The sequence below is a fragment of the Triticum urartu genome, chromosome 7A (assembly GCF_056163025.1).
Source record: "Triticum urartu cultivar PI428250 chromosome 7A, HENAU_Tu73, whole genome shotgun sequence".
Taxonomy (NCBI): Eukaryota; Viridiplantae; Streptophyta; class Magnoliopsida; order Poales; family Poaceae; genus Triticum; species Triticum urartu.
This window is the reverse complement of record NC_141879.1, coordinates 10,046,220-10,073,016: the sequence shown is the minus strand read 5'-3', so window position 1 is coordinate 10,073,016 and position 26,797 is coordinate 10,046,220. Positions and strand designations below refer to the sequence as shown.

Here is a 26,797-nt window from a genome sequence, read left to right as displayed (position 1 = left end):
ACGCTCCGGTGGCATTGCTACCCCCCCAGGGCCCCCGTCCCGCCTAACCCTGTAGCGATTGACCACGCGATCTAGCCCTTTGACTTTGCACGGACGGGCTTTGACCAGCGGACCTCCCCACCCGGTTGTGTTCGGTCAGCCCATAGGTACACTTTGGAGCAACATCCGGGCCAGACCCACAACAAGATCCCCTCCGTGTAGACCCGACACGTCCGTTTCCCCCCTCCAGGTGCCGGCGGCGGCGCCGTCCGTGAAGGGGGGCACATCCCGGAGACGTGTGCCGCCTCTTCGGACATGCCACCACATCACCCCGCATGTATGAGGGCCCGGTGCCACACTCCGGTGGCATTGCTACCCCCCCCAGGGCCCCCGTCCCGCCTAACCCTGTAGCGATTGACCACGCGATCTAGCCCTTTGACTTTGCACGGACGGGCTTTGACCAGTGGACCTCCCCACCCGGTTGTGTTAGGTCAGCCCATAGGAACACTCTGGAGCAACATCCGGGCCAGACCCACAGCAAGATCCCCTCCGTGTAGACCCCACGCGTCCGTTTCCCCCCTCCAGGTGCCGGCGACGGCGCCGTCCGTGAGGGGGGGGCACACCCCGGACACGCGTGCCGCCTCTTCAGACATGCCACCACATCACCCCGCATGTATGAGGGCCCGGTGCCACGCTCCGGTGGCATTGCTACCCCCAGGGCCCCCGTCCCGCCTAACCCTGTAGCGATTGACCATGCAATCTAGCCCTTTGACTTTGCACGGACGGGCTTTGACCAGTGGACCTCCCCACCCGGTTGTGTTAGGTCAGCCCATAGAAACACTCTAGAGCAACATCCGGGCCAGACCCACAGCAAGATCCCCTCCGTGTAGACCCCACGCGTCCGTTTCCCCCCTCCAGGTGCTGGCGGCGGCGCCGTCCGTGAGGGGGGCACACCCCGGACACGCGTGCCGCCTCTTCAGACATGCCACCACACCACCCCGCATGTATGAGGGCCCGGTGCCACGCTCCGGTGGCATTGCTACCCCCAGGGCCCCCGTCCCGCCTAACCCTGTAGCGATTGACCACGCGATCTAGCCCTTTGACTTTGCACGGACGGGCTTTGACCAGTCGGCCTCCCCACCCGGTTGTGTTAGGTCAGCCCATAGGAACACTCTGGAGCAACATCCGGGCCAGACCCACAGCAAGATCCCCTCCGTGTAGACCCCACGCGTCCGTTTACCCCCTCCAGGTGCCGGCGGCGGCGCCGTTCGTGAGGGGGGGCACACCCCGGATACGCGTCCCGCCTCTTCGGACATGCCACCACACCACCCCGCATGTATGAGGGCCCGGTGCCACGCTCCGGTGGCATTGCTACCCCCAGGGCCCCCGTCCCGCCTAACCCTGTAGCGATTGACCACGCGATCTAGCCCTTTGACTTTGCACGGACGGGCTTTGACCAGTGGACCTCCCCACCCGGTTGTGTTAGGTCAGCCCATAGGAACACTCTGGAGCAACATCTGGGCCAGACCCACAGCAAGATCCCCTCCGTGTAGACCCCACGCGTCCGTTTCCCCCCTCCAGGTGCCGGCGGCGGCGCCGTCCGTGAGGGGGGGCACACCCCGGACACGCGTGCCGCCTCTTCAGACATGCCACCACACCACCCCGCATGTATGAGGGCCCGGTGCCACGCTCCGGTGGCATTGCTACCCCCGAGGGCCCCCGTCCCGCCTAACCCTGTAGCGATTGACCATGCAATCTAGCCCTTTGACTTTGCACGGACGGGCTTTGACCAGTGGACCTCCCCACCCGGTTGTGTTAGGTCAGCCCATAGGAACACTCTGGAGCAACATCCGGGCCAGACCCACAGCAAGATCCCCTTCGTGTAGACCCCACGCGTCCGTTTCCCCCCTCCAGGTGCCGGCGGCGGCGCCGTCTGTGAGGGGGGGGCACACCCCGGACACGCGTGCCGCCTCTTCAGACATGCCACCACACCACCCCGCATGTATGAGGGCCCGGTGCCACGCTCCGGTGGCATTGCTACCCCCCCAGGGCCCCCGTCCCGCCTAACCCTGTAGCGATTGACCACGCGATCTAGCCCTTTGACTTTGCACGGACGGGCTTTGACCAGTGGACCTCCCCACCCGGTTGTGTTAGGTCAGCCCATAGGAACACTCTGGAGCAACATCCGGGCCAGAACCACAGCAAGATCCCCTCCGTGTAGACCCCACGCGTCCGTTTACCCCCTCCGTGACACGGCGATAGCGACGTTCGTAACGGGGGGCGGCAATCGATATACCATCGGGAATGTTTTTTTAGATAAGGCATAATTATCTTATGCAAAAACAAAAACTAAAATAAAGTAAAAATAACAAAACAAAGTAAAAATAAAAAATAAAGTAAAATATACGTATGCCGACGGCAAGGCCGTCGGCATATCTGTGCACACACGCAGGTTATCCCGCGGATCGATGACGGGGCGTGGCACAGGGATCGATGACGTGGCGAAGGGGCCTATGCCGACGGCCGTGCCGTAGGCATACCTCTGCCACAGATAATATAAAAAATTAAGTAAAGTAAACATTTGCCGATGGCCATGCCGTCGGCATATCTGTGCACACACGGATCGGTGACGTGGTGTGTCATACGGATCGTTGACGTGGCAGAGGGGCCTATGCCGACGGCTACGCCGTAGGCATACCTCTGCCACAGATATGCCGACGGCCGCCGTTACCGCCCGTCGGCGTAGGATAAACGCCGTCAAGCATCAGCACTGACCAGGGAGTTGGGCCCGGGATATGCCGACGGCCTGTCCTATGCCGACGGGCGCCGTAGGCTTATCTCGGGCGGTCCCGACGGCCACGTCTATGCCGACGGCCCCGTCGGCATAGATCAATGTATGCCGACGGCTTTTCTACGCCTACGGCCCACCCTTTGCCGTTGGCATAGGTGCGGCGATGCCGACGGGGCCCGTCGGCATAGATTTGGCCGTCGGCAAACCCAGTTTTTCTGGTAGTGTACAGTCCGATGACAGAAGTGGCCTTAGCTATAGCTGGCTTAAGATTGGCTGCATTGCCGGTCTTGAAGAAGCTCCATGCTAATGCTTCAACATACCTTGGAGTGGACATGGCGCGTGAGATCCATGAACTGGAGACCACTATCATGCCACAGTTTGAGCTAGTGATTCAAGCAGCAAACAAGGGAAACCATAGGCCAAAGTTGGACAAATGGCTTCAGGAACTCAAAGAAGCATTTACCCTAGCAGAAGACTTGCTGGACGAGCATGAGTACAACCTCCTCAAGCACAAAAGTAAAGGGGAAGGATTTCTTGCCAGCCAATGCCTCCTCCATGAGCAACGCTTTTATGAAATCTCTGCGTGCTGCAGAAAGCAGGCTGTCCAATCTGAGCTCTAAAAACAGAAAGCTAGTTCGCCAGTTGAATGAACTGAAGTCTACACTGGCGAAGGCCAAGGACATCCGTGAGCTGCTCTGCTTACCAGTTGGTCATAATCCAGAAAGCCCCACCATACCATCAGGTGTTGTTCCTGAGACAACGTCAATACCACCTTTGAAAGTGATTGGTCGTGACAAGGATCGCGATCATATAATAGAGTGTCTTACGAAGGCAACTGCTACTTCTGAGTCTAGTACAACTACGTACTCCGGTTTGGCCGTTGTTGGAGTTGGAGGCATGGGAAAGTCCACCTTGGCTCAGCTTGTTTACAATGACAAGAGGGTAAAAGAACATTTTGATGTGACAATGTGGGTAAGCATCTCACGCAAACTTGATGTCCGCCGTCATACACGGGAGATCATCGAGTCTGCCTCTCAGGGAGAATGCCCACGCATTGATAACCTTGATACTCTGCAGGGCAAGTTGACTGAGATACTGCAAAAATCAGGGAAATTCCTTCTTGTGTTGGATGATGTTTGGTTTGAACCTGACAGTGAGAGGGAATGGGACCAGTTGTTAGCTCCTCTAGTTTCCAAACATACGGGAAGCAAAGTTTTGGTAACTTCTCGACGGGATGCATTTCCAACTGCTCTTTGCTTTGAAGTGTGTCCTTCAGAGAAGATGGATGATGCTCAGTTCTTGGCACTCTTCAAACATCATGCATTCTCTGGACCAGAAATCAGAAATCTGCAGTTGCGTGAAAAGTTGGAAGATTTTTCAAAGAAGATTGCTACACGGCTTGGACAATCTCCTTTGGCGGCAAAAGTTGTGGGTTCCCAGTTGAAAGGGAAAACAGATATCACTGCATGGAAGGATGCTCTAACTATAAAGATTGACAAATTAAGTGATCCCTTGAGAGCTCTGTTCTGGAGTTATGAGAAGTTAGATCCATGTCTGCAGAGGTGCTTCCTATATTGCAGCTTGTTTCCAAAAGGCCACAAGTATGTCATTGATGAGTTGGTTCATCATTGGATGGCAGAGGGCCTTGTTGAGTCATGCAACAAAAACAAGAGAGTGGAAGATGTTGGGAGGGATTGCTTCAATGAAATGATCTCTGTTTCGTTCTTTCAACCAGTTGATGAGAAAGATACTGACACTTACTATGCTATGCATGATCTCCTTCATGATCTGGCAGAATCACTCTCCAAAGAAGACTACTTCAGATTGGAAGATGATATGGTGACAGAAATACCAGCCACTGTTCGACATCTATCTGTTCGTGTTGAAAGTATGACACAGCACAAGCAAAGTATCTGCAAGCTACATCATTTATGCACTATAATCTGCATAGACCCCCTAGTAGATGATGTTAGTGACCTTTTTAATCAGATACTACGGAATTTGAAGAAGTTACGAGTACTATATTTGTCATCCTACAGTAGCAGTGAGTTACCAGAATCTGTTGGTGAGTTGAAGCATCTTCGGTATTTGAACATCATTGGAACACTGATTTCTGAATTGCCAAGATCACTGTGTACTCTTTTTTTTCGAGAAAACGCAAAAAGGCTTTTGCGTTTCATTATATTGAAAAGAGAGAGATAGTTTGTTACATCCTCCTAGGAGGCACCATTACAGGCGAGAAAACACAAAATAACTTCAGTGGACATCCCAGGTCTATGGGAGGATGACACGCAGGCCTCGAGCACCCGCGGTCGCCCAGAGCGCAGCTTCTTCTTTGATCTTTGCAAGCAAGACGCTAGTCGAAGGGGTGGACGCATTGAAGACACAATCGTTGCGATGCTTCCAGGTCATCCAAGGGATCAGCAGCGTCGCGGATGTAAGTCCTTTGCGCATCAGCTTGGGCGTGGTCTGCCGCGCCGTGTGCCACCAGGTCGACAGGGAGTTTTCACCATTAGGCGCGCTGCAAGGAAGGTGCAGCCAAGACAGGATGTCATGCCAAATCTGCTTGGTGAAGGGGCAGTCCATGATCAGGTGGTTCATCGATTCCGGCATCTGATCACATAGCGGGCAGCGAGGAGGGTGCGACAGTCCGCGGCGAGCGAGACGATCAGCTGTCCAGCAGCGTCCCAAGCTAGCGAGCCAGTGGAAGAACTTCACTCGCGGGGGGCCCAGCCTTTCCAGTTAAGTTTCCATGCCGGGCAGGAAGTAGAGCCATGGAAGGTGGCGAGGTACGCGGACTGGGCGGTGTATGTGCCAGCAGCATTCCACTTCCAATGGAGCTGGTCTGGATCGGCAGAGAGAGTGATATTCTCAATGGCCCTCCAGGTTAGCAAGTATTGGCCAATCTCTTGAATGCCAAGGGCGCCATGAATGTCTGAAGCCCATGTGTGCGCCTGAAGGCCGTCGGCCACTATTCTTATTTTGCGGCGGCGCTTGGGGATGAGGGCGTATAGCTGGGGGGCGATCTCAGAGATGGATTGCCCGTTGATCCATCGGTCTTCCCAGAACAATGCTCGCCGACCATCGCCAAGGACCATGGAGGTGGACGCAAAGAAGAATGCACGTTCCTCACTGGAGAACTGCAGATCGAGGCCAGCCCAAGCCCTGTTTCCGTCCATGCGCGCGAACCAGAGCCATCTGGTGCGCAAGGCAAGGCCCGCGCTCTAGGTCATGGATGCCGAGGCCGCCTAGGCGTGTAGGGCGGCAGACGCGGCGCCAGTTCACGTGGCAGTTGCCGCCTTGAACCTCGGTGCGGCCAGCCCAGAGGAAGCCTCTCTGGATCTTCTCAAGGAGTCTGAGGACTTTCTTCGGCGCGAGCACAAGGAGTTGATGCAGGGGAATTGCACAGAGCACGGATTTGACAAAGGCGAGGCGTCCAGCCTTGTTCATGAGGTGCGCCTTCCAAGTGGGCAGCTTCCCGGCAGTCTTGTCGACGACGGGTTGTAGTTGGGCGGCAGTCGGGCGTCGCAAGGTGAGGGGGATACCCAGATAGGTGATGGGGAACTGCGCGATAGGGCATCCCAGCGTCGTGATGGCCGGAGCGACCTCCTCGTCTGCGCAACGAATCATCGTGGCCGTGCTCTTCTGGAAGTTAACCTGCAGGCCTGAAGCTCTGCCAAAAAGCTGCAGGATCTCTCTGACCGCCAACGTGTCGCTAGGCGAGGGGTGGCAGAAGAGGATGACGTCGTCGGCATAAAGCGAGATGATGGGGATCGCACGATGGGGGTGCAACTGTTGCAGGATGTTGAGCTCGGCAGCCCAGCGAAACAAGCGCCCCAACGTGTCGACAGCAAGCACAAAGAGCTGCGGTGACACCGGGTCGCCCTGGCGGAGTCCACATCGTTGCCAGATCGCCGGGCCAGGCGCACCATTTAGGAGGACTCGGGTGCTGGCTGACGAGAGCAGGATGGCGATCCAGCCGAGGAAGCGATCACCAAACCCATATCGATGCAGGGCCTCGAAGAGGAAGGGCCATGAGATGGAGTCGAAGGCGCGGGTGAGATCAATCTTAAGGAGGATGCGCGGAGCTCCCAGCTGGTGGAGGAGGCGCGCCGACTGTCGCACGATCAAGAAGTTGTCCTGGAGGCTGCGTCCGGGGATGAAGGCGTTCTGGATGGGACTGATCAAGTCATTCAGCTTGGGCGCGAGGCGGAGAGATAACACCTTCGCGAAGATCTTGGCGACGAGGTGGATGAGGCTGATGGGCCTGTAGTCAAACAGGCCGGCAGCGTCGGCGCGCTTTGGGATGAGCGTGAGCAGCGCTTGGTTCAGACAACTGAATCCTCGTCCACGGAGCGAATGAAGCTGCTGGAAGGCGCAGACGAAGTCGTGCTTGACGACGGGCCAGCAGGATCGAAGGAACTCCGCGGTAAAGTCGTCAGGGCCGGGCGCCTTGCGCGCCGGCAGGCGTTTAATGGCTTGCCAAATCTCATCTTCGGTGAATGGGGCCTCCAGGTCGTCGAGGGCGGCCGGCTCAATGAGATGCTGTAGGTCAAGGGCGCAATCTCGAGGTCGATCGGTCCCGAGCAGAGAATCGTAATGCGCGAAGGCCGCCGCGGCCATGTCAGTCTGGTCGGTGAGCACGACGCCGTCAACCGACAGGGAGTGGATCGTGTTCTTCTGCTTGCGATAGGTGCACTGGCGATGGAAGAAGGATGTGTTGGCGTCGCCGTCTTTGAGAGAAGAGATGCGCGCGCGCGCTGTCGAGCCAGAGTTCGCTCGAGCGAAGCGAGGCCAAGGTATGACAGCTTGATCTGTGAGCCAGTCCTCGTGGGGCGTGAGCTGGCGAAGCTCCTGGGCCGAGTCAAGACGCAGGAGCAGCTCGCGCGAGATCGCGAGCTGGTCGCGGATGTTGCCCACGGCGCGAGCGCTCCAGCTCGTGAGCCTGCGCGTCGTGGCCTTCATGCGCCGCATTATGCGACGGAACGGGCTCGGGTCGTCCACCGAAATCCAAGCAGCCACAACCACGTCTTGGAAGCCGGCAATGCGCGTCCAGTATTCCTCGAATTGGAAGCGCCGGTGCACCGGGGGCGAGGGCGAGCAGTCCAGCATGAGCGGGCTGTGATCAAATACAACCGAGGCAAGGCAGCGAGGGTGGCACTCGCCGTGTCGCTCCTCCCAATCCGTGGTGCATAGTACTCGGTCAAGGTGAACCAGCGTGGGCGGGGTCTGCTCATTTGACCATGTGTATAGTCGACCGTTGAGGTAAACCTCCTTAAGCGCGAGGTCGTTGATAACACGACGGAAGCGCCCCATCATGCGTCTGTTAATATTCCGGTTGTTCTTGTCTTCGTCTCGGTAGATCAAGTTGAAGTCTCCGCAAAGCATCCAAGGGCCGTCGCAATTAGCACGGACGTCACGGATTTCCTGAAGAAACGCGATCTTCTCCTGGTCCTGCTGCGGCCCATATACAATGGTCAGCCACCAGGGGGCGTCAACGCTCGATGGAGTCGAAACCTGGGTAGTGAGCGTGTTGGGGCTGTAACATGTGATTGTCAACAGTCACCATCCTGCTCTTCCAGGCCAGCAGGATACCGCCGCGAGTGCCAATCGCCGGCAGGTAAACATAGTCATCAAAGTCCGAACCAAGCGTTTCGAGGACAGTGGACATGTGGATGAACTCCATCTTGGTTTCCTGGAAGCAGACGATCGACGCGTCGGTAGACACGATCAGCGAGCGAATGGCGGTGCGCCTAGCGCGGGTGTTTAGTCCGCGCACATTCCAGACGATAATCTTCAGGCCATAATCCATAAAGGCATGATCGACACAGGGGGCACAAGCGCACAGCTAGGCCTCGATCGGCCTGCCAGCGATGACCGTAGTAACCGGTGCGACAGAGGGGTCGGCGGGAAGCTCGCGCCCAACTAGTGCCGCAATGGCCGCAAGGACAGTCTTGGGGATCGGCGCGGCAAAGATGTCATCATAAGCTTTCATGGCCTCCGGGGTGATCGCCTGATCCACGTCAACGATGCCGAGCGTGCGCAGTATTTGCACCTGCGTGCGGCGTGCGGCAGTGGGCGGTCCCGGTCTTCGTCTTGGCCGCGGTGGCTGAGCGCCCGCGCCGAGGTTGGGCGAAGCTCAGCGGCTGTCTTCTCGGTTTACGGCCCGGAGTGGGGAGGTCACTGTGTACTCTTTACCACTTGCAATCACTTCTGTTAAATGACAATGTCGGGAGTTTGCCTGAACAAATCTGCAATTTAAGGAAGTTACGACATCTTGAACGGGATGAGATGCAACTGCCTCAGATTCCTAACATTGGCAAGCTTACTTTGCTTCAACAATTGGATAAATTTTCTGTGCAAAAGAAAAAGGGATTTGAGTTGGAACAGCTGAGGGACATGAACGAGATTCGTGGCAGCTTAAGTGTCACACATCTTGAGAATGTCACTGGAAAGGATCAAGCCTTAGAATCGAAGTTATATCAGAAAAGTTATCTTGGCAGCTTGCACCTTACCTGGAATGTCGGGAATAACACGACTCCAGAGGATAGCTTACATTTGGAGATTCTAGAAGGCCTGATCCCACCGCCTCAAATTTTGTCGCTTTCAATTCAGGGTTACGAATCTTGGAAATACCAGGCTGGTTACTTGATGGTTCGTATTTTGAGAATTTGAATTATTTGAGCTTTTCTGGTTGCAGAAAATTACAAAGCCTACCATCCAATACCGAGCTGTTTGTGAACTGCACTTCACTTGTCCTCCTGAGTTTGTCAAACCTGAACACATTACCTTGTCTTCCCCTAGGCCTTAAGTTGTTAAGAGTACAGAGATGCCCATTGCTCATATTTATTTCCCATGATGAGCTGGAACATAATGATCAGAGAGAGAATATCATGAGGACCCACCATTTGGCATCACAACTTGGTTTGATGTGGGAGGTGGATTCAGGATCAGTAATTAGGAAACTCTCATCGGAATGTTCATTTCTGAAGCAGCTGATGATATTCATGCATGCTGATTTGTCGCATGTTGAAAACTTTGAAAGTGCTCTAAAGAGAGAGAAAGAGGAAGTTTTGATAAAAGAGGATATCATCAAGGTATGGATATGCTGTCACGAGCAAAGTATGAGACTCATGTATGGACGGAGCATTGGGCTGCCATTGGTTCCACCATCAGGACTTCATGTACTTGATCTTTCTTCATGCAGTATTACAGATGAAGCATTAGCTGTTTGCCTTGAAGGCCTGGCTTCACTTGAAAATTTGCTCTTAGACAATATTTTTAATTTATCTACACTTCCTTCAGAAGAGGTCCTCAAACATTTGACAAAACTTGGCCGCTTGCGCATCAGTTGTTGCTGGTGTCTCGGGTCATTAGGGGGCTTACGAGCCGCGACCTCTCTTGCACATGTTAGCTTTGATTTCTGCCCTTCTTTAGAGTTGGCCCATGGAGCAGAATGCTTGCCATTATCCATTGAGAACCTCCGGATAGAGAAGTGTATGCTTGCAGGTAACTTCCTCTGTAGTGACTGGCCACACATGGTTAGTTTTCACATAACCAGTTGCAGAACCCCCCCATGCTTGTAGTATGTTGGTAGTCTCACCTCTGTTAAATCCTTCTCACTGGAGAACTTGCCAGATTTATGTATGCTCGAAGGATTGTCTTCCCTGCATCTTGAAAAAGTACAATTGATTGATGTTCCGAAACTCACTCCTGAGTGTATCTCACAGTTTCGAGTCCAGTGCAAACTCACTGTTAGCAGTCCTGCAATACTCAAAAACATGCTCTCAGCTGAAGGTTTCACAGTTCCAGCAAATCTCTCCATTGAAGTATGCAAGGAACCATTCATTTCATTCGATGAATCCGCAAATTTCACATCTGTCAAGAGACTGGAATTCGTTGATTGTAAAATGATTTCCCTGCCAACAAATCTGAAGTGCTTCTCCACTCTGCAGAATCTTGAGATCTTTGAGTGCCCCAACATATCATCTTTACCAGATTTTCCATCCTCCCTCCAGCGCATAGAGATATGTTGTTGTTCTGATCGCTTGATGGAGAGCTGCCAGGCACCTGATGGTGAAAGTTGGCCAAAGATTGCGCATATCCGCTGGAAGACGTTTGTATAAAGTGTGATTCAGATTCGGACCTACAAATGAACGGAAAGGTAATTAGCTCCCATCGGCCCCCTTTGCACTCGCAAAGATATATAGCCTTTTGTAATATATGCGCATTTTGTTGTTTTTTATCTTTTCAATACTCCATTTATTTTCTTCATTTGTGTACTTCAAATAATGGCAGGACCAAGATGTGTGCCCTCCAGGCTCCGGCTACCTGTGACGAGTTATAGTGCCTCAGGCTGTCTCATATTGCAGTTCAACTGGGTTAATGGAGAACCTCCAGGACTGAGAAGTTCAACTATTATTTTGCGTGCTCCCTTTTTCCTGGTGCTATCGGTGAACAATCTCAGCATGGTGGCTCGGCTGGGCAGCAATGTGATGGATGATGGCAGCTGGGAAGTAATTGCGTGTGTTAATGCTATGAAGAACGAAAGGTAAATTAGCTACCGCGCTGCAGGCCCAAAACGTGCAATTATCTACACAGTTGACGCATAATGCTATGGATAAGTCAAGAATGCTCTGTTGGAAGCAGCCGTGGTCCTAGTCAAAGAAGCTACTAAGATCATGTTGCTTAGCTTTTATTCTTTTCAAGTTTTGTATGTCCAAATTCTTCTATGCCGCCCATGAGTTAGTCAAATTCTTCTATGTCACCCATGAGTTAGTCAAATTCTTCTATGTTTATTTTTCTAGTTCCCTTGCATGATGCAACTTTTGTTTTGGCCTTGTGCTATGTTTATTTTTCTAGTTGCTCATTCCCTGCACTGTTTATTGATCTCAAGTACTACTAATGAGCACACCCATCCATGGGAGCTAGAAAGCCTGGTGCTTCAGGTACTGAGGCCCTGTCATCATGTGTACAGTTTTCTGTGTTGAACATCAGAGAGATTTAGCTATCTTTTCGATTGAGGTACATCTGAATTAGTGCTGACATGTATACAGTTTTCTGTGTTCAACTAACTGCAGAACCTGGATGGGTCCCGGTCTCACTCATTCAAGGCATGTGTGGTTACCTGTTTTCCTTTTTTTTTTGCGGGTACTTAATTTATCCATGTACTCCCTGTTTTCCATTTTATGAACACTCTGGGCAATTGTCATAGAAGACGGTGATGGATGTCCAAGGAAAGTGCGGACGAGTACATGGCCAATGTTATGAAGACTGCAAGGTACTCTCGAATTACCAACACGTGAAGAATGCTCTCTCTGTTACGGGCCAAGATGGACAAGTTGTTTTGCAGCCCAAAAAGGAAAAGGAGAAACGGAGCCAACAGCTGCTGGTTTCCCTTTTGGTGTGGTGGCAAACTGCTCTGCATCTTAATTATACTATATAGATTATTTTTTTTGAACCGGGCAAACCCCCTAATTATACTATATAGTATAATCTATATCTATAAATTATACTATATAGATGGTATCTCAGTTTGGAACAGTGGCGGATCTTGCCCATTTTTGCTGTGGTCAGCTTGAATACTTTTCAAATTCACAAATAGAGTACTTTATTATTCTGTATTCATTATTCGAATTTTTCGAATCTTTTAAATTTAATAACATTTTTAAGATATCTGAGGTTTTTATTAAAATGTGAACATTTTTAAAATCTGCGAATATTTTTTGAAAACTCATGAAGACTTTTGAAATTTGAAAACATTTATCAAATTTGTGAGTGTTTCTCAAATTCATAAAGATTTTTAAAAATAAAAAATATTTTTATAATTTATGAATATTTTATAGAATTCTTGAACAGTTTACAAATTCATGATTAATTTTTTTCGAAATTCTGAACAATTCCCCAATCATGACAATTTTTAAACATGAACATTTTTTAATTTTGTGAACACTTTTCTAATGTACAAACTTTTTATATCAATTTTTAAGCCAATACCGTTCCTTTTTTTCAAACCCTGAGGCTGTTAGTTTTCTCTACAGATTGTTTTCTTAGAATAGCGAATGGTAGGGGGTAAAAAGCGAGCAGAGAGGAGTGAGCGCACAAACATGATAGGACCGCACCTGGCTCTCATCGGCCTTATTCCCCACTGAAGGCGGGAATAGGAGCTTCGATCAAACAACGCCTAACTAGGAATCTAACTATCAAGCATATATTTCCTATTTTTGTTTGTGAGGGATGGACTATCGGGGATTTTGAAAGATAAAGTGCAGACCGGTGTTATTTTGCCAATTAGGATCTGCAGAAGGGCGCCAGGTATATCCCACATATTATTCGCTGATGACACTATGTTATTGTTTGAGGCCTCTAGAGCTCAGGCAGAAAATGTAAAAGATGCATTAGATATGTATGGTTCAGCTACAGGCCAAAGTCTTAATTACAACAAGTGCTCAATATTCTTTGGTGGTGGTTGTCTTGTTGATGTACAATAGGAAGTCAGAGATGCTTTGAATGTTACCAGTTTGGTCTTTGAGGAAAAATACCCGGGTCTTTCTACCCCAGAGGGTCGCATGTCCAAGGGCAAGTTTCAGAATCTTCAAACAAGCCTCACTAAACGCCTCATTCAGTGGGGTGATGGTCACTTGGCCCAACCAGGCAGAGAGGTTTTAATCAAACTGCCCTACTCGGTGTGTGACGACCTCACGAGGATGGTAAGGAATTTCTATTGGGGCTTGGAGAAAGGTAAAAGGAAAGTTCACTGGAAAGGTTGGGATCATCTTTTACACGCAAGGACAGGGGTGGCGCGGGGTTCTGGGGTTTCCGTTTGTTCAATCAAGTGTTACTCGCTCGCCAAGCATGGCGATTAATATCTAGGCCGGACAGCTTATGTGCGCAAGTTCTCAAATCGAGGTACTACCCAAATAGCAAGCTTGAGGATACTGTCTTCACGCGTAATGCCTCGTCCTCATGGCAAGCAATTAGTCATGGTCTGGATCTGCTAAAGAAAGGGTTAATATGGCGTGTTGGTAATGACAGAAGCATAAGTGTGGCGTGACAATTGGATCCCTCGACCTTTTTCGTTTAAGCCCATCTCACGGTAAGGCGTGTGTCGTATATGTTTCGTTTCGGACTTGTTGAACGATAATGGTTCATGGAAGGTTGAGCTGCATACTCAATACTTCGTTGCTGCGGATGTTGAAGAGATCCTAAAGATCAGGGCTTCTCCCAGGTTGGATGAGGATGTTCTCACATGGGGACCGGAAAAACTGGGAATTTTTACAGTTAGAAGCGCCTATCTTTCGGAGAGGTTCATGTTATATGCAAGAAGAGGCTCATACTGTTGGTTCAGCAGCAATCAGCCCATCCCCTTATCTGTTTATTTATCTCATGCATATAGGAGTACTATACGAGAAATAGCATATAACTGTTGTTTTGCTGTTCCCCCTTAATTTGTATGAGAGCTGTTTTGCTGGTGCTGTCACTGAAATGTGTATATGAACAACGTGGACAATGTGTAAATGTCACTCGTTTCTTTTCCTTCCTTTCTTTAAGGGAAATATTACAAGATATTACTCACAAATCTGTATGCAGTCAGATTTCAGAACTTCACGAAGATCTCCCGGAACTTCAGCAATCAGGCGAATTTCATCCCAGTAGTCTGGCACGGGCGGCAAGGGTATGTGCAAGCCTGTTCCGTGTCCTCCTAATGGATCCGGATCTACTATAAAAGTTTAAGAGATAGGTCGATAGATGGCGACATAAAGGAAGCTGCGCCCGAAGGAATTCGTAATGGGTCGGCCAGTGGAGAAAAAAATCTGAACATATATTTATTTATTAAAAAAATAATAGAAACCAACTTAATAATGAAAAAATATATGCATATACATGTAAAGAAATGCCCGTCTTGTATCACAAAAATGTTCATGCACATAAAAGTGAAAAAAGTTATGTATTTGAAAAGGCTCTCATATATTATAGAAATAATTGTTCATACACGTTAGAAACTTGGAATATATGCTCATGTGATTTGGAATAGGTATTCACGTATATTCTTGAAACAAAAACAGAAGAAAATTAAGAAGAATGAAAAAATAAATAAACCTTGAAAAAAGTAGAAATGAATTTTTTGAAAATAAAAGTATGTTATAGGAACGTAAATAAAAAAGAAAGGAGGAAAAAGGAAAGAGAACACTGAAAGAAATCGATTTTTTTTTAGAAAAGACCAAAGAGAAAAGAGAAAAGAGCCGTGTCTTTTGGGCTTGGTCCTTCAACTTATATAATGGGGGAGAACCTAATTAAGCTGGCCCATTGCGCCACTCGTCAAAGGCCACAGCCATATTCTCTTTTTTTCCTTTTCTTACTTTTTTTTTTGTTTTCTTTTACTTCATTTATATTTCCACATATTCTACATTAGAAAAAACAATCTACCAAAAGTATTTTAAAAATTTTGACCAAGCATTTGAAAAATGCTAAATGCATATACAGAAAATGTTAATCACATATACAGAAATGTATACAGAAAAAAATGTGTTTGAAATTTTTTGATCATGTATTTAAAAAATGTTAATCAAGCATTTGAAAAAAAATGTTGGAAAAGTATTTGAAAAATGTTAAATACATATAGATTGTTTTGACCATATATTAAATAATTATGCAAAATTATGATCATGTATATAAAAATGTTAATCGAGCACTTGAAAAAATGTTGCATAAGTATTTCAAAAACATTGATCAAGAATTTGGAAAATGTTAAATATGTATAGAAAAAATGATCATGTATTAAAAAATGTTGAAATTTTTTGATCATATATATAAAAATGTTAATCAAGAATTTGAAAAATAATTGAACAAGTATTTGAAAAATGATAATCAAGCATTTGGAAAATGTTAATTGTGTATAGAAACAAAGTTAATCGGGGAATTGAAAAATATGGAATGTTTATAGAAAAAAATGTTGACCATGTCTTAAAAAATTGTTGATCTTATATTTGAATATTTCATCAAGCATTAGAAAAAGGTTGAATGGGTATAGAGAAAGTATTGACCAAGTAATCAGAAAATTTTGATCTTGTATTTAGGAAATGTTAAATATGTTCTAGAAAAATGTATTATGTGTATACCAAAGATGTGTATTGAAAAACAGTGAAAACCGTGAAAGAGAACAAAACAATGAAAAACGATAAAGGAACAAAAAAACAGATGAAAAAAAGAATAAAGAAAAAGGCCAATGAAAACAGAAAAAGAAAGAACAAAAAGCAAAGAAAAACAAAGAAATAGAAAAAAGAAAAAAAACCAATGAAAACAAAGGAAGAAACAAAGAGAACCTGTGAAAAACAAAAGAAAAACAGAGAAATCGGCGGAGAAAACCGGCTATTTTACCTGAAGTATGACGCGCCCTATAGTTTTCACCATGAATTCGACACAGGCCTAGTCGTTACCATTGCTAGCAGCTATCCAGGAGACCTGGGTTCTATTCCAGCTTTTGCTCCCTTTCTCTCAACAGAGAGGTCCTTGAGCGAGAGATCCTTCCAACTCGTTTAGTGCGAGATATAGTAACTGTGGTCACTTCCAGCGCGTGAAAGCGCTCTAGCAGCACCATGGGATGCGCCTCACGCGTTGGACACTTCTGTGTCGGGACCTTTTTTCTTTTTTCGTTTTGGATTTTTTTCATGTTCACTTATAGTGTTGAAAGAACAGAACTTATGAAAAACACAAAACATGGCCACTCATCTCTCCATGCAAGTGGAAAGAAATCCCATCAAAACTCTAAAACTGCGGCAAGTGGCATACTTTCGGTGCACCTATTGTCACCATCAGAGGAGATTGAGTGACCTTTGCAAGTGGTACCCTTAACTAGTGATTTCAGCATTCCAGTAATATTAGGGCGAACAAACCATTCTATCGTACAGGCTGACTCATGTTTCGCTTTTCGCCTAGCCCCCCCCCCCCCCACCTTCCCCAATTTTTCCTTGTTTCATTCCCTCTCTTTTTTTTGGCTACGTAAATGGTTGTGCGTTGCAACAGCCACATACATATTATATGGTTCAACTTCATTTATATCTAACACATATTTGTAGAGATTGTACATCATTGATGTTGGAAATATGCCCTAGAGGCAATAATAAAAGCATTATTATTATATTTCCATGTTCATGATAATTGTCTTTATTCATGCTATAATTGTGTTATCCGGAAATCGTAATACATGTGTGAATAATAGACACCAACATGTCCCTAGTAAGCCTCTAGTTGACTAGCTCGTTGATCAACAGATAGTCATGGTTTCCTGACTATGGACATTGGATGTCGTTGATAACGAGATCACATCATTAGGAGAATGATGTGATGGACAAGACCCAATCCTAAACATAGCACAAGATCGTATAGTTCGTTTACTAGAGTTTTCAAATGTCAAGTATCTTTTCCTTAGACCATGAGATCGTGTAACTCCCGGATACCGTAGGAGTGCTTTGGGTGTACCAAACGTCACAACGTAACTGGGTGACTATAAAGGTAGACTACGGGTATCTCCGAAAGTGTCTGTTGGGTTGACACGGATCAAGACTGGGATTTGTCACTCCGTATGACGGAGAGGTATCACTGGGCCCACTCGGTAATGCATCATCAATATGAGCTCAAAGTGACCAAGTGTCTGGTCACGGGATCATGCATTACGGTACGAGTAAAGTGACTTGCCGGTAACGAGATTGAACGAGGTATTGGGATACCGACGACCGAATCTCGGGCAAGTAACATACCGACTGGAAAAGGGAATTGAATATGGGGTTGCTTGAATCCTCGACATCGTGGTTCATCCGATGAGATCATCGTGGAGCATGTGGGAGCCAACATGGGTATCCAGATCCCGCTGTTGGTTATTGACCGGAGAGTCGTCTCGGTCATGTCTGCATGTCTCCCGAACCCGTAGGGTCTACACACTTAAGGTTCGGTGACGCTAGGGTTGTGAAGATATGTATATGCAGTAACCCGAATGTTGTTCGGAGTCCCGGATGAGATCCCGGACGTCACGAGGAGTTTCGGAATGGTCCGGAGGTAAAGAATTATATATAGGAAGTGCTGTTTCGGCCATCGGGACAAGTTTCGGGGTCACCGGTATTGTACCGGGACCACCGGAAGGGTCCTGGGGGTCCACCGGGTGGGGCCACCCATCCCGGAGGGCCCCATGGGCCAAAGTGGGGAGGGGAACCAGCCCATAGTGGGCTGGTGCGCCCCCCTAGGCCCACCTCATGCGCCTAGGGTTGAAACCCTAGGGGTGGGGGGGGGGGGGCCCCACCTTGCCTTGGGGGCCACTCCAGCCCTGGCCGCCGCCCCCCCCCCTAGGTGATCCAATCTCCTAGGGCCGGCGCCCCCCTAGGGGAGCCTATATATATGAGGGGGAGGAGGGGGCAGCCGCACCCTGAGTCCTGGCGCCTCCCTCTCCCCTGCTACACCTCTCTCTCTCGTAGTATAAGGCGAAGCCCTGCTACTGTGACGCCCTGCATCCACCACCACGCCGTCGTGCTGCTGGATCTTCATCAACCTCTCCTTCCCCCTTGCTGGATCAAGAAGGAGGAGACGTCACGCTGACCGTACGTGTGTTGAACGCGGAGGTGCCGTCCGTTCGGCGCTAGGATCTCCGGTGATTTGGATCACGTCGTGTACGACTACCTCATCCCCGTTCTTTGAACGCTTCCGCTCGCGATCTACAAAGGTATGTAGATGCCTCCGATCACTCGTTGCTAGATGGACTCATAGATGGATCTTGGTGAAACCGTAGGAAATTTTTTGTTTTCTGCAACGTTCCCCAACAGTGGCATCATGAGCTAGGTCTATGCGTAGTTCTTCTTGCGCGAGTAGAACACAATTTGTTGTGGGCGTAGATGTTGTCAACTTTCTTGCCGCTACTAGTCTTATCTTGCTTCAGCGGTATTGTGGGATGAAGCGGCCCGGACCAACCTTACACGTACGCTTACGTGAGACTGGTTCCACCGACTAACATGCACTAGTTGCATAAGGTGGCTGGCGGGTGTCTGTCTCTCCCACTTTAGTTGGAGCGGATTCGATGAAAAGGGTCCTTATGAAGGGTAAATAGAAGTTGACAAATCACGTTGTGGCTTTCACGTAGGTAAAGAAAACGTTCTTGCTAGAACCCTATTTCAGCCACGTAAAACTTGCAACAACAATTAGAGGACGTCTAACTTGTTTTTGCAGCAAGTGCTTTGTGATATGATATGGCCAAAGTTGTGATGAATGATGAACGATATATATGTGATGTATGAGATGTTCATGCTATTGTAATAGGAATCACGACTTGCATGTCGATGAGTATGACAACCGGCAGGAGCCATAGGAGTTGTCTTTATTTTTTGTATGACATGCGTGTCATTGAGAAACGCCATGTAAATGACTTTACTTTATTGCTAAACGCGTTAGCCATAGTAGTAGAAGTAATAGTTGGTGAGCAACTTCATGGAGACACGATGATGGAGATCATGGTGTCAAGCCGGTGACAAGATGATCATGGAGCCCCAAGATGGAGATCAAAGGAGCTATGTGATATTGGCCATATCATGTCACTATTATTATTTGATTGCATGTGATGTTTATCATGTTTTTGCATCTTGTTTACTTAGAACGATGGTAGTAAATAAGATGATCCCTCATAATAATTTCAAGAAAGTGTTCCCCTAACTGTGCACCGTTGCGACAGTTCGTTGTTTCGAAGCACCACGTGATGATCGGGTGTGATAGATTCTAACGTTCACATACAACGGGTGTAAGACAGATTTACACATGCAGACACTTAGGTTGACTTGACGAGCCTAGCATGTACAGACATGGCCTCGGAACACAGAAGACCGAAAGGTCGAGCATGAGTCGTATAGAAGATACGATCAACATGAAGATGTTCACCGATGTTGACTAGTCCGTCTCACGTGATGATCGGACACGGCCTAGTTGACTCGGATCATGTTATACTTAGATGACTAAAAGAGGGATGTCTATCTAAGTGGGAGTTCATTAAATAATTTGATTAGATGAACTTAATTATCATGAACTTAGTCTAAAATATTTACAATATGTCTTGTAGATCAAATGGCCAACGTAGTCCTCAACTTCAATGCGTTCCTAGAGAAAACCAAGCTGAAAGACGATGGCAGCAACTACACGGACTGGGTCCGGAACCTGAGGATCATCCTCATAGCTGCCAAGAAAGATTATGTCCTACAAGCACCGCTGGGTGACGCACCTGTTCTCCCTGCAGAACAAGACGTTATGAACGCTTGGCAGGCACGTACCGATGACTACTCCCTCGTTCAGTGCGGCATGCTTTATAGCTTAGAGCCGGGGCTCCAAAAGAGTTTTGAGAGACACGGAGCATATGAGATGTTCGAAGAGCTGAAAATGGTTTTCCAAGCTCATGCCCGGGTCGAGAGATATGAAGTCTCCGACAAATTCTTCAGCTGTAAGATGGAGGAAAATAGTTCTGTTAGTGAGCACATACTCACTATGCATGGGTTACATAACCGCTTGACTCAGCTGGGAGTTAATCTCCCGGATGACGCGGTCATTGACAGAATCCTCCAGTCGCTTCCACCGAGCTACAAGAGCTTTGTGATGAACTTCAATATGCAGGGGATGGAAAAGACCATTCCTGAAGTATTTGTTATGCTGAAATCAGCAGAGGTAGAAGTCAAGAAGGAACATCAAGTGTTGATGGTGAATAAAACCACTAAGTTCAAGAAGGGCAAGGGTAAAAAGAACTTCAAGAAGGACGGCAAGGAAGTTGCCGCGCCCGGCAAGCAAGCTGCCGGGAAGAAGCCAAAGAATGGACCCAAGCCCGAGACTGAGTGCTTTTATTGCAAGGGAAGTGGTCACTGGAAGCGGAATTGCCCCAAATACTTAGCAGACAAGAAGGCCGGCAAAACAAAAGGTATATGTGATATACATGTAATTGATGTGTACCTTACTAGTACTCGTAGTAGCTCCTGGGTATTTGATACCGGTGCAGTTGCTCACATTTGTAACTCAAAGCAGGAGCTGCGGAATAAGCGGAGACTGGCAAAGGACGAGGTGACGATGCGCGTCGGGAATGGTTTCAAGGTCGATGTGATCGCCGTCGGCACGCTACCTCTACATCTACCTACGGGATTAGTTTTAAACCTCAATAATTGTTATTTAGTGCCAGCTTTGAGCATGAACATTGTATCGGGATCTCGTTTAATTCGAGATGGCTACTCATTTAAATCCAAGAATAATGGTTGTTCTATTTATATGAGAGATATGTTTTATGGTCATGCTCCGATGGTGAATGGTTTATTCTTGATGAATCTTGAGCGTATTGCTACACATGTTCATAGTGTGAATACCAAAAGATGTAAGGTTGATAATGATAGTCCCACATACTTGTGGCACTGCCGCCTTGGTCACATAGGTGTCAAACGCATGAAGAAGCTCCATGCAGATGGACTTTTAGAGTCTCTTGATTATGAATCATTTGACACGTGCGAACCATGCCTCATGGGTAAAATGACCAAGACTCCGTTCTCAGGAACAATGGAGCGAGCAACCAACTTATTGGAAATCATACATACCGATGTGTGCGGTCCAATGAGCGTTGAGGCTCGCGGTGGCTATCGTTATGTTCTCACCCTCACTGATGACTTAAGTAGATATGGGTATGTCTACTTAATGAAACACAAGTCTGAAACCTTTGAAAAGTTCAAGGAATTTCAGAGTGAGGTTGAGAATCAACGTGACAGGAAAATCAAGTTCCTACGATCAGATCGTGGAGGAGAATACTTGAGTCACGAATTTGGCACACACTTAAGAAAATGTGGAATAGTTTCACAACTCACGCCGCCTGGAACACCTCAGCGTAATGGTGTGTCCGAACGTCGTAATCGCACTCTATTAGATATGGTGCGATCTATGATGTCTCTTACCGATTTACCGCTATCTTTTTGGGGCTATACTTTAGAGACTGCCGCATTCACTTTAAATAGGGCTCCGTCGAAATCCGTTGAGACGACACCGTATGAATTATGGTTTGGGAAGAAACCTAAGCTGTCGTTTCTAAAAGTTTGGGGATGCGATGCTTATGTCAAGAAACTTCAACCTGAAAAGCTCGAACCCAAGTCGGAAAAATGCGTCTTCATAGGATACCCTAAAGAAACTATTGGGTATACCTTCTACCTCAGATCCGAAGGCAAGATCTTTGTTGCCAAGAATGGATCCTTTCTAGAGAAAGAGTTTCTCTCGAAAGAAGTAAGTGGGAGGAAAGTAGAACTTGATGAAGTATTACCTCTTGAACCGGAAAAAGGCGCAACTCAAGAAAATGTTCCTGAGGTGCCTGCACCGACTAGAGAGGAAGTTAATGATGATGATCAAGATACTTCTGATCAAGCTCCTACTGAAATTAGTAGGTCCACAAGGACACGTTCCGCACCAGAGTGGTACGGCAACCCTGTCTTGGAAATCATGTTGTTAGACACCGGTGAACCTTCGAACTATGAAGAAGCGATGGCGGGCCCGGATTCCGACAAATGGCTAGAAGCCATGAAATCCGAGATAGGATCCATGTATGAAAACGAAGTATGGACTTTGACTGACTTGCCCGTTGAGCGGCGAGCCATAGAAAATAAATGGATCTTTAAGAAGAAGACAGACACGGATGGTAATGTGACCATCTATAAAGCTCGACTTGTCGCTAAGGGTTATCGACAAGTTCAAGGGGTTGACTACGATGAGACTTTCTCACCGGTGGCGAAGCTAAAGTCCGTCAGAATCATGTTAGCGATTGCCGCATACTATGATTATGAGATATGGCAAATGGACGTCAAAACGGCGTTCCTTAATGGTTTCCTTAAGGAAGAATTGTATATGATGCAGCCGGAAGGTTTTGTCAATCCTAAGAATGCTGACAAGGTGTGCAAGCTCCAACGCTCGATTTATGGGCTGGTGCAAGCATCTCGGAGTTGGAACATTCGCTTTGATGAGATGATCAAAGCGTTTGGGTTTACGCAGACTTATGGAGAAGCCTGCGTTTACAAGAAAGTAAGCGGGAGCTCTGTAGCATTTCTCATACTATATGTAGATGACATACTTTTGATGGGAAATGATATAGAACTCTTGGATAGCATTAAGGCCTACTTGAATAAGAGTTTTTCAATGAAGGACCTTGGAGAAGCTGCTTATATATTAGGGATCAAGATCTATAGAGATAGATCGAGACGCCTCATAGGTCTTTCACAAAGCACATACCTTGATAAGATATTGAAGAAGTTCAATATGGATCAGTCTAAGAAGGGGTTCTTGCCTGTGTTACAAGGTGTGAAATTGAGCTCAGCTCAATGTCCGACCACGGCAGAAGATATAGAAGAGATGAGTGTCATCCCCTATGCCTCAGCCATAGGTTCTATTATGTATGCCATGCTGTGTACCAGACCTGATGTAAACCTTGCCGTAAGTTTGGTAGGAAGGTACCAAAGTAATCCCAGCAAGGAACACTGGACAGCGGTCAAGAATATCCTGAAGTACCTGAAAAGGACTAAGGAAATGTTTCTCGTTTATGGAGGTGACGAAGAGCTCGTCGTAAAGGGTTACATCGACGCTAGCTTCGACACAGATCTGGATGACTCTAAGTCACAAACCGGATACGTGTATATTTTGAATGGTGGGGCAGTAAGCTGGTGCAGTTGCAAGCAGAGCGTCGTGGCGGGATCTACATGTGAAGCGGAGTACATGGCAGCCTCGGAGGCAGCACATGAAGCAATATGGGTGAAGGAGTTCATCACCGACCTAGGAGTCATACCCAATGCGTCGGGGCCAATCAAACTCTTCCGTGACAACACTGGAGCTATTGCACTTGCCAAGGAGCCCAGTTTTCACAAGAAGACAAGGCACATCAAGCGTCGCTTCAACTCCATTCGTGAAAATGTTCAAGATGGAGACATAGATATTTGTAAAGTACATACGGACCTGAATGTAGCAGATCCGTTGACTAAACCTCTCCCTAGAGCAAAACATGATCAAGACCAGAATTCCATGGGTGTTCGATTCATCACAATGTAACTAGATTATTGACTCTAGTGCAAGTGGCAGACTGTTGGAAATATGCCCTAGAGGCAATAATAAAAGCATTATTATTATATTTCCTTGTTCATGATAATTGTCTTTATTCATGCTATAATTGTGTTATCCGGAAATCGTAATACATGTGTGAATAACAGACACCAACTTGTCCCTAGTAAGCCTCTAGTTGACTAGCTCGTTGATCAACAGATAGTCATGGTTTCCTGACTATGGACATTGGATGTCATTGATAACAAGATCACATCATTAGGAGAATGATGTGATGGACAAGACCCAATCCTAAAGTGACCAAGTGTCTGGTCACGGGATCATGCATTACGGTACGAGTAAAGTGACTTACCGGTAACGAGATTGAACGAGGTATTGGGATACCGATGATCGAATCTCGGGCAAGTAACATACCGACTGGCAAAGGGAATTGAATACGGGGTTGCTTGAATCCTCGACATCGTGGTTCATCCGATGAGATCATCGTGGAGCATGTGGGAGCCAACATGGGTATCCAGATCCTGCTGTTGGTTATTGATCGGAGAGTCGTCTCGGTCATGTCTGCATGTCTCCCGAACCCGTAGGGTCTACACACTTAAGGTTCGGTGACGCTAGGGTTGTGAAGATATGTATATGCAGTAACCCTAATGTTGTTCGGAGTCCTGGATGAGATCCCGGACGTCACGAGGAGTTTCGGAATGGTCCGGAGGTAAAGAATTATATATAGGAAGTGCTGTTTCGGCCATCGGGACAAGTTTCGGGGTCACCGGTATTGTACCGGGACTACCGGAAGGGTCCTGGGGATCCACCGGGTGGGGCCACCCATCCCGGAGGGCCCCATGGGCCAAAGTGGGGAGGGGAACCAGCCCATAGTGGGCTGGTGCGCCGCCCTAGGCCCACCTCATGCGCCTAGGGTTGAAACCCTAGGGGTGGGGGGCGCCCCACCTTGCCTTGGGGGCCACTCCAGCCCTGGCCGCCGCCCCCTAGGAGATCCAATCTCCTAGGGCCGGCACCCCCCCTAGGGGAGCCTATATATATGAGGGGGAGGAGGGGGCAGCCGCACCCTGAGTCCTGGCGCCTCCCTCTCCCCTGCTACACCTCTCTCTCTCTCGTAGTATAAGGCGAAGCCCTGCTACTGTGACGCCCTGCATCCACCACCACGCCGTCGTGCTGCTGGATCTTCATCAACCTCTCCTTCCCCCTTGCTGGATCAAGAAGGAGGAGACGTCACGCTGACCGTACGTGTGTTGAACGCGGAGGTGCCGTCCGTTCGGCGCTAGGATCTCCGGTGATTTGGATCACGTCGTGTACGACTACCTCATCCCCGTTCTTTGAACGCTTCCGCTTGCGATCTACAAAGGTATGTAGATGCATCCGATCACTCGTTGCTAGATGAACTCATAGATGGATCTTGGTGAAACCATAGGGAAATTTTTGTTTTCTGCAACGTTCCCCAACAATTGATTCCTTTTTGTAATATTTAATGGGTATGATATTCCTTTCCATAATATGTGTGCTTGATATGTGGTGTTACCAAATATTTGTATAGATTAGAGATTGGCCATGATTGACTCCTTCCCATAAAGACGTTACCAAATAAACCAAAGATCAATTTGATTTAAATTGGTTTAAATAGATCGGCGGGGGTAAAAATCGATTTAACAGTAGATGAACCGTACGTGGGAGGTTGGTCGTAGGGTGAAAACTAAGTGAAAGAAGGAATCTTAGGTTCTTTTTAAATAGTAGAGATTGTTCTTCTTTTCTTTTTTTTCTTCTCATATTTACTTTTACTTTTTCAATATTTTGAGTTTTAATTGATATTCGCAGTTTCAGTTTTTGGGGTATGTTTGCTAATTTCCCTTACTTTTCTATTCTTTCAGGAATACACATGAATATTTTTGTACTATACTAACATACACCTAGATGTGGACAAACAACCTTTTTAAGAATACATAAATGTCAACAAAATACACATGGAATTTTTTTATGACTGTTCTTCTTTTTATTTTTTCTCATATTATTTACTTTTATTTTTTCAATATTTTGACTTTTCATTGATGTGCACCATTTTATATTTTGGGGATGTTTACTAATTTCCCTTTTATTTTTATATTCTTTGAGGAATACACATGATTTTTATTTGTAAGTATACTGACATACGCTTAGATGTGAACAAACAACCTTTCTAAAAATACATAAACATCAAGGAAAAACAAATGGACATATTTTTTTGTTTATAGTAATATTTGTAAAACATGTGGTGAACATGTTATTGTACGCATGCGCGCGCTCACACACGCACACACATGCGCGCCGACACACGCACAAAGAAAATTTAAAACTTAGCTAATGAGTTTTGCCCGTGCCTAGCCCATGTAGGGGAGCTCGGCGTGGGTGGTTTGCCCACTATTCTACGGACGATTACTATATGGCGCTTCAGGCGCCGGTTGCAGTTATTTCTTCAAACCGGCGCACACCTCGCGCTCAACTATGGGCTGGCTCATTAGAGCAACTCTAACAGACCCCGCATCCCGCCCCAACCCGTAGAATAACCACCAAAATGCGGGTCGGGGCGAAAAAACCTGCCCGATCAGACCTCGCATCCCGCCCCGGCCTGCAAAAAAGTTTAAGGGGCGCGGCAAAATCCCGAGCCCAACCCGTGAAAACGCGGGTTTTCCCCTTGCGGCTGCGGTACCCTGCATATAAGCGGAAGCGGTTGGTGGGGGGACATTCCATCTCGCGCTTTCTTCCACCAACTACCTCTCCTCTCCCCTCTCGTGCCGTCGCCGGCTGCCGTCCAAGATTCCGGCGATCGCAGCCGGCAGGAGCACGCCGGAAGGCCGCCACGCGCACGAGGCCTCCCCCCTCCCCCCTGCGTCGGCGGGCCGCCGGATTTGCAGATCTGCGGTAGTTCATCGCGGGCCGCCGGATTTGCCTTTTTCCGGC

At 47.7% G+C, this 26,797-nt stretch overlaps 1 pseudogene; it reads left to right on the top strand.

Annotated features, from left to right (window-relative positions):
* Positions 1 to 10,896, top strand: part of LOC125518084 (putative disease resistance RPP13-like protein 1) — a 44,128-nt pseudogene extending 33,232 nt beyond the window's left edge.
* The last annotated feature ends 15,901 nt before the right edge of the window (positions 10,897 to 26,797 follow it).